Genomic DNA, 14,209 nt, shown 5'->3' on the forward strand with positions numbered 1-14,209 from the left:
CACCATGCCCGGCCGCTACACAGACTTTGACTTGCAGATACAATATCATTGGTTCTTGGTGCTGCAGGGACAGTGTTACTGGCCTTCTTTCCTCTGGCAATTAATATCCTGACACTGACAAGATCTAAGATAATTTTCTCTAGAAACTCAATCTCTCTTATTCTTCCTAGAAAGAGAGAGAGAGTGAGTGTGTGTGTGTGTTTCTATATTTCAGGGCAACACCACCATATGCAGGTAACCTTCTAAAGAATTTTGTAGAGATGGGGTCTTACTATGTTGTCCAGGTTAGTCTCAAATTGCTGGCCTTAAGCCATCATCTCTCTCTGGCTTCCCAAAGTGCTGGGATTACAGGCATGAGCCACTGTACCTGGCCTACATTTTATATTTGAGCCATGACTTTCTTGTATACTTAGTTTTCATAACTTAAATGAACTTTGATACAATGTACATTTTACAGAGCTATAGATATTTAAAATAAGGGAGGACCCATGCCAGCTCCACCCTATCCCCAGAGACCAGAACTTTCTACCCTTTGATCTGTTTAGTCTATGCTTTCGTAATTCTAAACATCATGCTTCTGCTACATTTGAAGATGATCGAATTTACAGAAGAGGTAGCCATTTTTTATACCCTCCCTGTCTTCCCATCATAGATACCTAATTTTTGTTAGCTTGATGTCCAGGTTCTATCATAATGATGTGAATTATATTCAGAAGTATGTTTTCCTTAGCATTAATCCATACCTTCGCTCGTATGCTTTGTTTTACCTTGGGCTTACCTCCTATCAAATTCTTCGCTACAAGTGTCAACCTCCTGCTGAATGTAATACATCAGTAATCTACCAACATGCTTGTCATCCACACCCACTGGAGAGCTCTCTGTCATGCTCCAGCCTGAAATAGTTGCCCCCATCTTCTGGTACACATCTGTTGTCCCGAGATCGGCTTTTACCATCATCCTGGGGGCTCCATTCACTTTTCCTGGGTCAATTTACCTGTTTCCAGGATCTCATGCCTGCCTGCTCTTGTTTTCCCCTTTATTTTAGGGACAAGGTCTCACTCTGTTGCCCAGACTGGAGTGCAGCGGCACCATTACAGCTCAGCTCAGGGCAGCCTTGCTAAAGCAGTCCTCCTGCCTCAGTCTCCTGAGCAGCTGGGTCTACAGGTGTGTGCCACTATGCTCAGCTAATTGTTTAATTAATTTGGCTTTTAAAATTTTAATTAATTTGGCTTTGGGAAGCCTAAGGCAAAAGGATTGCTTGAGCCAGGAAGTTCAAGGCTGCAGTGAGCTATGATGGCGACACTGCACACCAGCCTGGGCTACGAAGTGAGACCCTGTCTCCAAAATAAATGATGGCATGAGGTAGGCATGGGATCTAGGAAACAGGGAAGCTGACCTTGAATTCCTGGGATCAAGCGATCGTCCTGCCTTGGCTTCTCAATAGCACTGGGATTACAGGCGTGAGCCACTGAGACCCACTGGCTTTTAATATGCATGTCTCTTCGGAGAGGGTGCATGGGAGGTTAAATTTCAGACACTGCTCATCCAAAAACATGTACTTGATTTTTTATTTTTATTTTTGAGACGGAGTCTTGCTCTGTTATCCAGACTGGAGCGCAGTGGCACGATCTCGGCTCACTGCAACCTCCATCTCCTGGGTTCAAGTGATTTTGCTGCCTCAGCCTCCTGAGTAGCTGGAATTACAGGCACCCGCCAACATGCCCAGCTAATTTTTGTTTTGTTTTGTTTTGTTTTGTTTTGTTTTTTTAAAGTAGAGATGGGTTTTCACCATGTTGAACAGGCTGGTCTCAAACTCCTGACCTCCGTGGGATTACAGGGTGTGAGCCACTGCACCCAACCTTGAAAACACGTACTTCGTTTTGACTCCTGGTTGATAATCCAGCTGCAGAGAGTGTTCTAGACTGGAAACTATGACCTTCAGAATGTTGCAAGCATCGATCATTATATTCTAGTTTTCTTTTTTTTTTTTTTTTTTTGAGACAGAGTCTCGCTCTGTCGCCCAGGCTGGAGTGCAGTGGCCGGATCTCAGCTCACTGCAAGCTCCGCCTCCCGGGTTCACGCCATTCTCCTGCCTCAGCCTCCCGAGTAGCTGGGACTACAGGCGCCCGCCACCTCGCCCGGCTAGTTTTTTGTATTTTTTTAGTAGAGACGGGGTTTCACCGTGTTAGCCAGGATGGTCTCGATCTCCCGACCTCGTGATCCGCCAGTCTCGGCCTCCCAAAGTGCTGGGATTACAGGCTTGAGCCACCGCGCCCGGCCTATATTCTAGTTTTCAGTGTTGGGTTCAAAGTCTTCTACTCTGATTGCCAATTATTTTGTGCATGACTCTCTTCCCCTGTCTCACCTCCACTGACTGAAGTTTGTAGGTTGTGTCTCCAGTATTCTTAAATGTGCTGTCCTGAATAGAAACTTATTTTCTGTACAACCAAATATGAGCCTTGCAGTCTAGAATTATGTCCTTTAATTTTTTAAAATCAAGAGCTTGGAACAGTGGCTCACGCCTATAATTCCAGCACTTTGGGAGGCTGAGGTGGGAGGATCCCTTGAGTCCAGGAGTTTGAGACCAGCCTGGGCAACATAGCGAGACCCCATCTCTAAAAAGAAAAAGAGAAAAAATAGAATTATCTCCCCTGCCACCACCATTTTTTTTTTCCCACTGAAACGGATTCTCTCATTTTCTTGTCCCATTCTCTATTTTCCATCTTTTTTTTTTACTTTCTGGGGCTTTCTTCCAGGCTTTTCATTTCTGCAGTCACTTAATTGGAGACACTGTTTACATAGGTTTCTCTTTTCAAGCCCCCTTCTTCATTAATGCAAGATCCTATCTCTGTGCTATTGACCTAGCTTTGTTTGTGCATTGATTCTTGGGGAGTGTCTGTTGGTTTGGTGTGCCCACGGCAAAGGCTTCCATCAGATGTCTGGTGTCCTTGGATCTCTGCTTATAATAGAAAGGTCCTCGGGCTGATTGGAGCCGTGAGCGGGGCCTGTCATTGGTGGACATTTGCTGGGTGACCGCACAGGAACCCGGTCGTTCCAACAAGTGATCCCAAGTTTGGTTGTTTTTTTTTTTTTTTTTTTTTTTTTTGAGACAGTCTTGTTCTTTCACCCAGGCTGGAGTGCAGTGGTGCGATCTCAGCTCACTGCAACCTCTGCCTCCCGGGTAGCTGGGATTATAGGCTCGTGGCACCATGGCCAGGTAATTTTTGTATTTTTGGTAGAGATGAGGTTTCACCATGTTGGCCAGGATGGTCTCAATCTCTTGACCTTGTGATCCTCCCACCTTGGCCTCCAAAAGTGCTGGGATTACAGGTGTGAGCTACCGCGGTTTCATTAATGGAGAGTTCAGGATGGGAAGCAAACTAAATGTCAAGGGCTAGATGTGCATTAAAGTTCTTTGAAGTAGGTGGCAGTGCATCCATGTCAAAGATAAGGAAACACAGCCGGGACTGGTGGTGTGCGCCTGTGGTCCCAGCTACTCAGGAGGCCGAAGTGGAAGAATCGCTTGAGACCAGGGGTTTGAAAGCAGCCTAGGCATCATAGCAAGATCCCATCTCTACAAAAAATTTTAAAAATTAGCTGGATGGGGTGGTGCACACCTGTGGTTCTAGCTACTTGGGAGCCTGAGGTGGGAGGATCACTTGAGCCCAGGAGGTTGAGGTGGCTGTGAGCCACAATCCTGCCACTGTACCCCAGCCTGGGTGACAGAACCAGACCCTACCTCTTTAAAAAAAAAGTCCCAGAGCGGTAAAGATGAACACGAAGTAAGAGCAGGGCCAAGATTTACCCTGCTGTTCTGAAAGCACATGTTTTGTGTGGGTGGGTGGGGGAGGGAGGGTTTTGCTCTGTTAGGGATACTAACCCCCTATTCCCATATCCCTCAGAGTGCTGGCTATGGCCACTTGTCTGAGAACCATCCAAGAACATGGCAAAAATGCAGAATTCTTGCCCCTCAAACAGACTCTGGGGTGTAGGACCTAAGTATCAATGTGTTTAACCAGCTTCTCAGGGGCATTTGAGAGGCAAATGCTAAAGCAGATGAAGTTCCTGCCCTCAAGAGGTTTAGATTCTAGTTAGGGAGACAGACAATAAACCAATGTAAGGTAAGTCAAGTTCCAGGAAGAAAAAGCAGAATAAGAGAACATGATGACAGTGTTTTAGACTTGGGGAAGATAGCATCTGAGGGAGCAAAACTGAGAAAAATGAGTATTTTGCTTACTGAACAACCTCACCTTGGCTGGGTGCTGTGGCTCATTCCTAACACTTTGGGAGGCTGAGGTGGGCAGATCACTTGAGGTCAGGAGTTCGAGACCAGCCTGGCCAACATGGTGAAACCCCATCTCTACTAAAAATACAAAAAGTAGCCAGGCATGTTGGTGCATGCCTGTAATTCCAGCTACTCAGGTGGCTGAGATTTCGGACACCACAGACTGGTTTTGTGGAAGGCAATTTTTCCACGGATAGTGGGGTGCCGGGGAGGGGAATGGTTTGGGGATAATTCAAGACATTCCATTTATTGTGTACTTTATTATTACATTGTAATAGATAATGAAACAATTCTGTTACTCACCATCATGTAGGATCAGTGGGAGCTCGAGCTTGTTTTCCTGCAACTAGACGGTCCTCTCTGGGGGTGATGGGAAAGAGTGACAGATCATCAGGCATTAGATTCTCATAAAGAGGCTGGGCACAGTGGCTCATAACTGTAATCCTAACACTTTGGGAGGCCAAGGGGGGCGGATCACCTGAGGTCAGGAATTCAAGACCAGCCTGGCCAACATGGTGAAACCCTGTCTCTACTAAAAATGCAAAAAGAAAAAAAAAATTAGCTGGGCATGATGGCATGAGCTTGTAGTCCTAGCTACTTAGGAGGCTGAGGCAGGAGAATTGCTTGAACCCGGGAGGTGGAGGTTGCAATGAGCCAAGGTTGCACCAGTACACTCCAGCCTTTTTTTTTTTTTTTTTTTTTTTTTTTACCTTATCTGAAAAATTCTGAGGAACATGCAACCTAGATCCCTTGCACATACAGTTCACAATAGGGTTCTCTCTCCTATGGGAATTTTATGCTGCAACTGATCTGACAGGCAGAGCTCAGCTTCGCTCACCTGCTACTCACCCCCTGCTGGGTGGCCCGGTTGCTATCGGGCTACAGGCTAGTCTAGGGGTTGAGGACCACTGTGCTAAGGCAAGGCTGGCCCTGAAGGAGGTGAAGGTAGTTCTGCAAATTCCTGGGAAAGGCATCCCAGGCAGAGGAGACAGTGGGGCCAGGACACAGAGGTGGGAGCTGGCTCCAGGTGTGTGAGCAGCAGCCTCTGTGGCTGGAGCAAGGTGGAGTTGGGGTATGAGAGGCTGAGGTTTGAGAGCATCACATCAGGGGGCCTTGTAAGCTAAGATGCAGACTTTGAATTTTATTTTAAATATTGTGAGAGGCCAGGCATGGTGGCTCATACCTGAAATCCCAGCACTTTGGGAGGCCGAGGCAGGTGGATCTCTTGAGTCCAGGAGTTTGAGACCAATTTGGCCAACATGGTGAAACCCTGTCTCTACTCAAAATGCAAAACTTAGCTGGGAGTCATGGTGTGTACCTGTAATCCCAGCTATTTGGAAGGCTGAGGCATGAGAATTGCTTGAACCTGGGAGGTAGAGGTTGCAGTGAGCTGAGATATCATTGCTTTCCAGCCTGGGTGATAGAGCAAGACTCCATCTCAAAAACAAACACCAAAACCAATAAAAACAATACTGTGGGAAAACACAGGAGCATTTGCAGTAGGGGGTGACGGATCCTAACAGTTTAGAAGGGTCTCCTTTGACTGCTGTGGGCAACTGAAGTGGAAGCTGAAGAAGCAGTTACTGTTGGAACCATCATAGGCTGAGTGAGAAAAGGAGGATCAGATGAGATGGAAGTGTGTTGGCGCCACAGCCTGCAGAGTTCCTGGTTTGTTCCTGCTTCAAAGGACAAGCTGCTATGACACTCCCTGTTCATGCCTTCCTATTCTTTTAGAGATGGGGTCTCGCTCTGCTGCCCAGGCTGGAGTACAGTGGTGCAATCACAACTCACCGCATCCTTGACCTCCTGGGCTGGAGTGATCCTTCTGCCTCAGACTCCAGAGTAGCTGGGACCACAGGTGCATGCCACCATACCAGGCTAATTTTGTTTTACTTTTTGTAGAGATAGGGTCTTGCTATGCTACCCAGGCTGGTCTTGAACTCCTGATCTCAAGCAATCTTCCGGCCTCAGCCTCCCAAAGTGCTGGGATTACAGGCATGAGCCACCATGCCCAGACTCGTATTTCTTTCTCTCAATTCCATGTCTAACAAAACTCTAAAGCTAGACGTTTTCCTATGTGTCACTGGGCAGAAAGCAAATACTGGGAACACATGTCTTACAGGAGAGGGGTTGTCTGCCGTGGCATTCCTACAGCCTTGGTCAGACAAAGAGCTTTGTCCCACTGGATTTAACTAGAATCTCCCAAACACAAGTGACTTTTGGTCCCCTTCACTTTTCATATAACACCTGTGAATACAGAACATTCTTCAGAAAAAGCTGTGTGGGCAGTGGTCAGAAGGGGAGTAACTAGACTGGGCATGGTGGCTCACGCCTGTAATCCCAGCACTTGGGAGGCTGAGGTGGGCGGATCATGAGGTCAGGAGTTTAAGACCAGCCTGGCCGACATGGTGAAACCCTGTCTACTAAAGATACAAAAAATTAACGGCATGGTGGCACATGCCTGTAATCCCACCTACTTGGGAGGCTGAGGTAGGAGAATCACTTGAACCTGGGAGGTAGAGGTTGCAGCGAGCCGAGATTGTGCCATTGCATTCCAACCTGGGCAACAGGGCGAAACTGTCTCAAAAAAATAAAAATTAAAAATAGGCCAGGCACGGTGGCTCATGCCTGTAATCCCAGCACTTTGGAAGCCCGAGGCGGGTGGATCACCTAAGGTCAGGAGCTCGAGACCAGCCTGACCAACATGGTGACACCCAGTTTCTACTAAAAATACAAAAATTAGCCGAGCATGGTGGTGCACACCTGTAATCCCAGCTACTCAGGAGACTGATGCAGGATAATTTCTTGAACATGGGGGCAGAGGCTGCAGTGAGCCGAGATTGCGCCACTGCACTGCAGCCTGGGTGATACCGTCTCAAAAGTAACTGGGATGGAAAGGATCTAGAAACATAGTAGGTGCTAGGCAGTGTGGGCATGGATATGAGATGTTGAAAGGGATTAAACTGGGCGTGCTGATGTGTACCTGTAATCCCAGAGTATTAGTCTGTTTTGGCATTGCTATAAATAAATACCTGAGTCTGGGTGGTTTAGAAAGAAAAGATGTTTAATTGGCTCATGATTCTGCAGACTGCACAGGAAGCACAGCTGGGGAGGCCTTAGGAAATTTTCAATCATGGCAGAAGGTGAAGGGGAGGCAGGCATGTCTTACATGCCTGAAGAAGGAAGAGAGAGAAGAGGGAGGTGCTACATACTTTTAAACAACCAGATCTCATGAGAACCCACTATGACAAGAAAAGCAAGGGGGAAATCTGCCTCCGTGATCCAATCACCACCTACCAGGCCCCACCTCCAACACTGGGGATTACTATTTGACATGAGATTTGGTTGGAGACACAAATCCAAACCCTATCACCCAGTTACCGGGGAAGCTGAAGCTGGAGGATCCCTTGAGCCCCAGGAGTTCAAGTCCAGCCTGGACAACATAGCAAGACCCTGTCTCAAAGGGATTGGGCTTGATTTGCACAAGTTGAGAGTAGAGATTAAGCTAAATTTTGGCTCAAAAGTGTCACACCAAAACATGCCCAAAGCAGGTCTTTGGTGGCCTTTGATAAATGAAGAGAAAAGGTGTTTGTCTAAAATACTGCTGGAAGACAGTTCACCTGCACCAACTTCTCATTTAGTGATGAGAGCAAGTCTATGATTGAATGGACATTGGGACCTGCAATTAGTATCTTCATCTCCTCCTACAGTAATTATCTGTCCACAGCTGAGGGCTATGCTAGGGGTGGGGGCACTCCTCGAGGGGCTGTGCCATCCCACATGGAGATGGGGGCACCTGGGAGACTCCACTTTGTACCCTCTTTCCTCATCAACTCAGGATACCCTAGGTGGCAAATCTTTGCCAAGCACGCTCTTTCTCTGAGACTTTCTTTTTAGACAAGGCCTCGCTCTGTCGCCAGGCTGGAGTACAGTGGCTGTGAGCGGGGCCTGTCATTGGTGGACATCTACTGGGTGACCACACAGGAACCTGGCCATTCCAACAAGTGATCCCAATAATCAGAGCTGCAGATCTTATTTTTATTTTTATTTTTTGAGGCAAAGTCTCATTCTGTCGCCTAGGCTGGAGTTCAGTGGCATGATCTCGGCTCACTGCAACCTCTGCCTCCCAGGCTCAAGTGATCCTCCTGCCTCATTCTCTTGAGTAGCTGGGATTACATGCACACGCCACTATGCTCAGCTTCCCTAGTAGCTGGGACAACAGGCATGTACTACCATACCCGGCTAATTTTTGTATTTTTAGCAGACGGGGTTTTGCCATGTTGACCAGGCTGGTCTCGAGACTCCTGACCTCAGGTGATCCTCCTGCCTTGGCCTCCCAAAGTGCTAGGATTACAGGCGTGAGCCACTGCGCCTGGTCTGAGACTTTGAATCTTAAACCCAGCAGCTTGGGACAGAAGAAATAGCTCGCGTGTCTTTGATGACTCCAGCGGCAAGCCCTGCCATGGACATTTCCAGTGGCGCCTGCATCCTGCCTCTCCAGGCCTCCTTTCTGGTCTTAGGCGCTCTCCCATACTCTTTCAAGAAATTCTTTTTAAGGCCGGGCGCGGTGGCTCAAGCCTGTAATCCCAGCACTTTGGGAGGCCGAGACGGGTGGATCACGAGGTCAGGAGATCGAGACCATCCTGGCAAACACGGTGAAACCCCGTCTCTACTAAAAAATACAAAAAACTAGCCGGGTGAGTTGGCGGGCGCCTGTAATCCCAGTTACTCGGGAGGCTGAGGCAGGAGAATGGCGTAAACCCGGGAGGCGGAGCTTGCAGTGAGCTGAGATCCGGCCACTGCACTCCAGCCCGGGCAACAGCGCGAGACTCCGTCTCAAAAAAAAAAAAAAGAAATTCTTTTTAAGTAGCCAGAGTGGGTTCCTGTTGCTTGAAACAGAAGGATCTTAAGCGATGTCCATGAGGAGTAGAAAATGATACCATAACTCAAGACAATATTTAAATCCAAAAGATCTGTTAAGTTCCATTCTGTCAAAATAGAGACAGTGTATAACATTGGAATTTTTACATTAAATAATGTTAAGTAGGTAATATTAGTTATATATAAAATACACATTCGGCCAGGCATGGTGGCTTATACCTATAATCTCAGCACTTTGGGAGGCTGAGGTGGGAGAATCACTTGAGGCCATGAGTTCAAGACCAGCCTGGGCAACATAGCATTACCCCATCTTTATAAAAATAAAACATTAGCTGGGCGTGGTGGTGAGGATCTGTAGCCTTAGCTACTGAGGAGGCTGAGGTGGAAGGATCACTTGAACCAAGGAGTTCAAGGTTACAATGAGCTACAATTGTACCACTGCACTCCAGCCTGGGCAACAAAGTGAGACCCTGTCTCAAAAAATATGTATATATACACACTCATATATTTATAGTGCATATACAAAATATATATATAAATATATTACACGTTTAACAACAGAAAAAATGGTCCTATGACCTCAACACAATAATTTTTGTTTGCATTGCTTTTCTAGTTTGAATTTACATACACTTTTCTTTCTGAGGCAGAGTTTTGCTCTTGTTGCTCAGGTTGGAATGCAATGGCGTGATCTCAGCTGTCGCAACCTCCGCCTCCCAGGTTCAAGTGATCCTCCTGCCTCAGCTTCCTGAGTGGCTGGGATTACAGGAGTGCACCACCACACCCGGCTAAGTTTTGTATTTTTAGTAGAGGTAGGGTTTCTCCATGTTGATCAGGTTGGTCTTGAACTCTCGACCTCAGGTGATCTGCCTGCCTTGGCTTCCCAAAGTGTTGGGATTACAGACGTGAGCCACCTCGCCCAGCCTTACATATACTGTTTTAAAGAATCTGATTGGAATACAGATTCTTTTTCAATATCTTAAAGCATTTTTCCCTCTATTCATAGAGTGTAGTTGAAGGTAGTCAGAAAGGTGAGATGGTTTACAAAGATTCATCTTTGAGAAAAAAAAATTTTAATTAAAAAAGCTGGAAGCCCTGTTGAGCTTAGTCACTGTTGTCCAAGTGATCTAACCTTGTTGACTCAAAATACTGTCAACCTCTTTTTTTCCTTCTCTCTCGGTTAACTCTTCTTTGCTAAAATTGCATGACAAAGGAGCCTTTGTAGTTTGAAGATACTAATACCGACTTGCCTAGCAAGGTTTAAAAAAAGGAGCAATTTGCCTTTTGTACATGGTCTGGGTGCAAAGAGATGGTGTTAGTCACCTTCTGGCTGGGTGCCCATGTGCTTAGACTCGGGGAGTTGGGATGACTGGCGAGGCAACAGAGAGGAAGGAAGGCGTGAATGGCTGTAGGTTGGCTTACAGTGTGAACACTGAACTGTAACAACTCTGACCTTTTGCATTTGCCCAGAAATTGTCATGTACCTCGAATAACGCAATTCTCAGCTGGGCATGGTGGCTCATGCCTGTAATCCCAGCACTTTGGGAGGTCAAGGCAGGTGGATCACCTGAGGTCGGGAGTTCAAGACCAGCCTGGCCAACATAATAAGACCCTGTCTCTGCTAAAAGTACCAAATTAGCTGGGCATGGTGGCACATGCCTGTAATCCCTATTACTCAGAAGGCAAGGCTGGAGAATCACTTGAATCCGGGAAGCGGAAGTTGCAGTGATCTGAGATTGCACCACTGCACTCCAGCCTGGGCGACAAGAGCGAAACTCCGTCTCAAAAAAAAAAAAAAATGCAATTTTCTTGGTTAGCCACGCACACTGCATAACTTATCTGCTGTTTTTTCCTGAAACATGGACTGTGTTCATGATAATGGCACATATTATAAGGCAGCACAGTTTGCTTTAAGGCATAAAAGAATAACTTGACTTGGAGCCATGAGCCCTGGGGTCAGTCCTACTCTTTTTCTAAATAGCCGAAGCCTGGACATTCATGTAATTTCACTGTTAAGTGCCTCATCTGTGGATTCTTTTCCGTCAATTCCTTTGGGCTTCAGTTTTTTTTTCATCTATAAAAGAAGGGGTTCAAATATCAAACAAGGTGATGCAAAAATGGTTATCCTGAATATCCGAGTAAACTGGAGCTCATAAGGTTAGCCAACTTGCCCTTCATCTTTCAGTAAGTGGCAGACAGGGAATCACTAATAACTAATTCAAAGCCTCATGAATTAGTTATTTGCTATAAAACAATTTCCCAGAAACTTAACAGCTAAAAAAATATTACAGTTTCTGTAAGGCAAGAATCTGGGGACAGTTTAGGTGGTTCTGGCTCAAGGTCTTTTACGAGGTTGGACTTAAGCTGTCAGCCAGAATTGTGGTCTCATCTGAAGGCTCAATTGGGAGAGGACCTACTTACAATGGTAGTATGTGGTAATTAGAGGATTTCAGTTCCTCAGTGGCTGATGGCTAGAGATTTCAGTTCCACACTACATAGGCTTTCCCTTGGGCTTCCTGAATCTCCCATGACAGGGAAGTTTGCTTCTCCCAGAGCTAGTGATCAGAGAGAAAGAATCCCCAAGACAGAAGCCATGGTCCTTTATAACCTAATCTTAGAAGGTGTGGTGGCTCATGCCTGAAATCCCAGCACTTTGAGAAGCTAAGGTGGGCACATCACTTGAGGTTAGGAGCTCAAGATCAGCCTGGTAAACATGGTGAAACCCTGTCTTTACTAAAAAAAAAAAAAAGGAAAAAAAAAAAAAAAAATGAAAATAAGCCAGGTGTGGTGGCGCATGCCTGTAGTCCCAGCTACTCGGGAAGCTGAGGCAGGAGGACTGCTTGAACCCAGGAGGTTGCAGTGAGCTGAGATCATGCCACTGCACTACATCCTGGAGTGGATCATTTGTTCTAATTTGAAACGACATCATTTAAATGATAGCCTAGGGTCACTGAAGTCTCAGCAAAGAAATAGAATCAAATGTAAATGTTAAAGCTGAAAAATACAATAACTGGAATTTAAAATTTACTGGATGATGGCTGAGTACAGTGACTCAAACCTGAATCCCAGCACTTTGGGAGGCCAAGGCAGGAGGATTGCTTGAGCCCAGGAGTTCAAAACCCACCTGGGCAACATAGCGAGACCCTGTCTCATAAATAAATACAATTTACTGAATGGGCTTAACAGCAGAACGGAGGAAACAGGAAAGAATCCATGAACTTGAAGATAAAACAATAGGAAGCTGCAATTAAACCTCTAGATGCAACTACCAATTTATAAGTAATACAAAAGATAGAGGAGAAACACTAAGCTACACTTCAGAAAAGCGAGCAGCAGACTCCAGACTGTGAGAAACCCTTCTCTCCTCCTCTTAATAAATTCCAACTAAAAAATTGCTTGGGGGTGGGGGAACCTATACATTTAGACTTAAATGACGTATTGACTAACCAGAATGGGCCTCATTTGTATTCTGATACCACCAAACAATTGAGAAAATAAAACACACATGACATTTATGAGACAATTGGAAACTTGAGCATTGGATGGAGGTTTGATGATGAAGAATTATTGGGTATTTTGGTTTAATCATCATATTGGGGCTATGTTAATTAGAAAGTCCTTTTAGAGAAATCAGAATGATCATAGATGAAATGATATGATGTTCGGGATTTGTTTCAAAGTAATGTGGGAAGATGGAAGTGAAAGAGATACATGCATGGGGTGGAATTGGCAATGTGGTCATGGTTACCAGGGCTGGTGATGGGTCTATAAGGAGTTATATACTATTCTGTTTCTTTCTGTGGGTGGTTGAAGTTATCCATAATGTAAGGTTGAAAAGACAAAAAGCTGTTTTATCCCCCTATTCCAGGAGGCTGACCAACTGCCCCCTGCCCCACCTGGCAGTAAACTGGAAGTTTATTCTTTTTTTTTTTTTTTTTTGACAGCGGGTCTCCCTGTGTCGCCCAGGTTGGAGTGAAGTAGCACTATCATAGCCCAGTACAGCCTTGAACTCCTGGGCTCAAGGAAACTTCCCACCTCAGCCTCCCAAGTAGCTGGGACTATAGGCAGGCACTACCATGCCTGGCTAATGACATTTCTTTTATGAAGCAAAACATAGGATGTGGCTGGGCATGGTGGCTCACGCCTGTAATCCCAACACTTTGGGAGCCTGAGGCAGGTGGATCACCTGAGGTCAGGAGTTCGAGACCAGCCTGACCAACACGGTGAAACCCCGTCTCTACCAAAAATACAAAAATTAGCCAGGCATGGTCATGTGCACCTGTAGTCCCAACTACTCAGGAGGCTGAGACAGGAGAATCACTTGAACCCGAGAGGCAGAAGTTGCAGTGAGCCAAGATTGCACCACTACACTCCAGCCTGGGTGACAGAGCTAGACTCCATCTCAGGAAAAAAAAGAAAAAGAAAAAAAAGATGCTGTTTATATACATACCAAGAACAAAAAGGATTATTGGAAATTAGAAATGATAGTAGAACTGGGCTGAGCGTGGTGGCTCACACCCATAATCCCAGCACTTTGGGAGGCCGGCGGGGGATCACTTGAAGTCAGGAGTTCGAGACAAGGCTGGCCAACATGGTGAAGCCCTATCTTTACTAAAAATACAAAAATTAACTGGGCGTGGTGGTGCACACCTATAGTCCCACAGCTACTCAGGAGGGTGAGGCATGAGAATGGCTTGAACTCAGGAGGTGCAGGTTGCAGTGAGCCGAGATCTTGCCAGTGCACTCCAGCCTGGGCAACAGAGTGAGACTCCATCTAAAAAAAAAATAATAAAAAGATAGTAGAAATGAAAATCGTAGAATTGGAAGATGAAATTGAGGGTATTTCCCATAAAGTAGAACAAAATAGCAAAAACAGAAAAGATGAAATCATATAAAGTCCAGAACTGGAGGTCTGAAATCTGAACAGAAGAGTTCCAAAAGTAGAGAAAAAATATATAGAGGAAAGAAAATTATCAGATGAGAGCATTTCCCCAAACAGAAGAAAACTGATCTCCACATTTAAAGGATCCCGTAACTAGCCCA

The 14,209-nt window shown here is 45.8% G+C and overlaps 1 protein-coding gene across 1 annotated transcript in view; it reads right to left on the minus strand.

Annotated features, from left to right (window-relative positions):
- The window catches only part of ARPC1A (actin related protein 2/3 complex subunit 1A), a 374,209-nt gene that overhangs the window by 203,169 nt on the left and 156,831 nt on the right, over window positions 1-14,209 (minus strand). The gene's annotated exons all lie outside the window — the stretch shown is intronic.

Source organism: Macaca thibetana, chromosome 3 (genome assembly GCF_024542745.1).
Source record: "Macaca thibetana thibetana isolate TM-01 chromosome 3, ASM2454274v1, whole genome shotgun sequence".
Taxonomy (NCBI): domain Eukaryota; kingdom Metazoa; phylum Chordata; class Mammalia; order Primates; family Cercopithecidae; genus Macaca; species Macaca thibetana.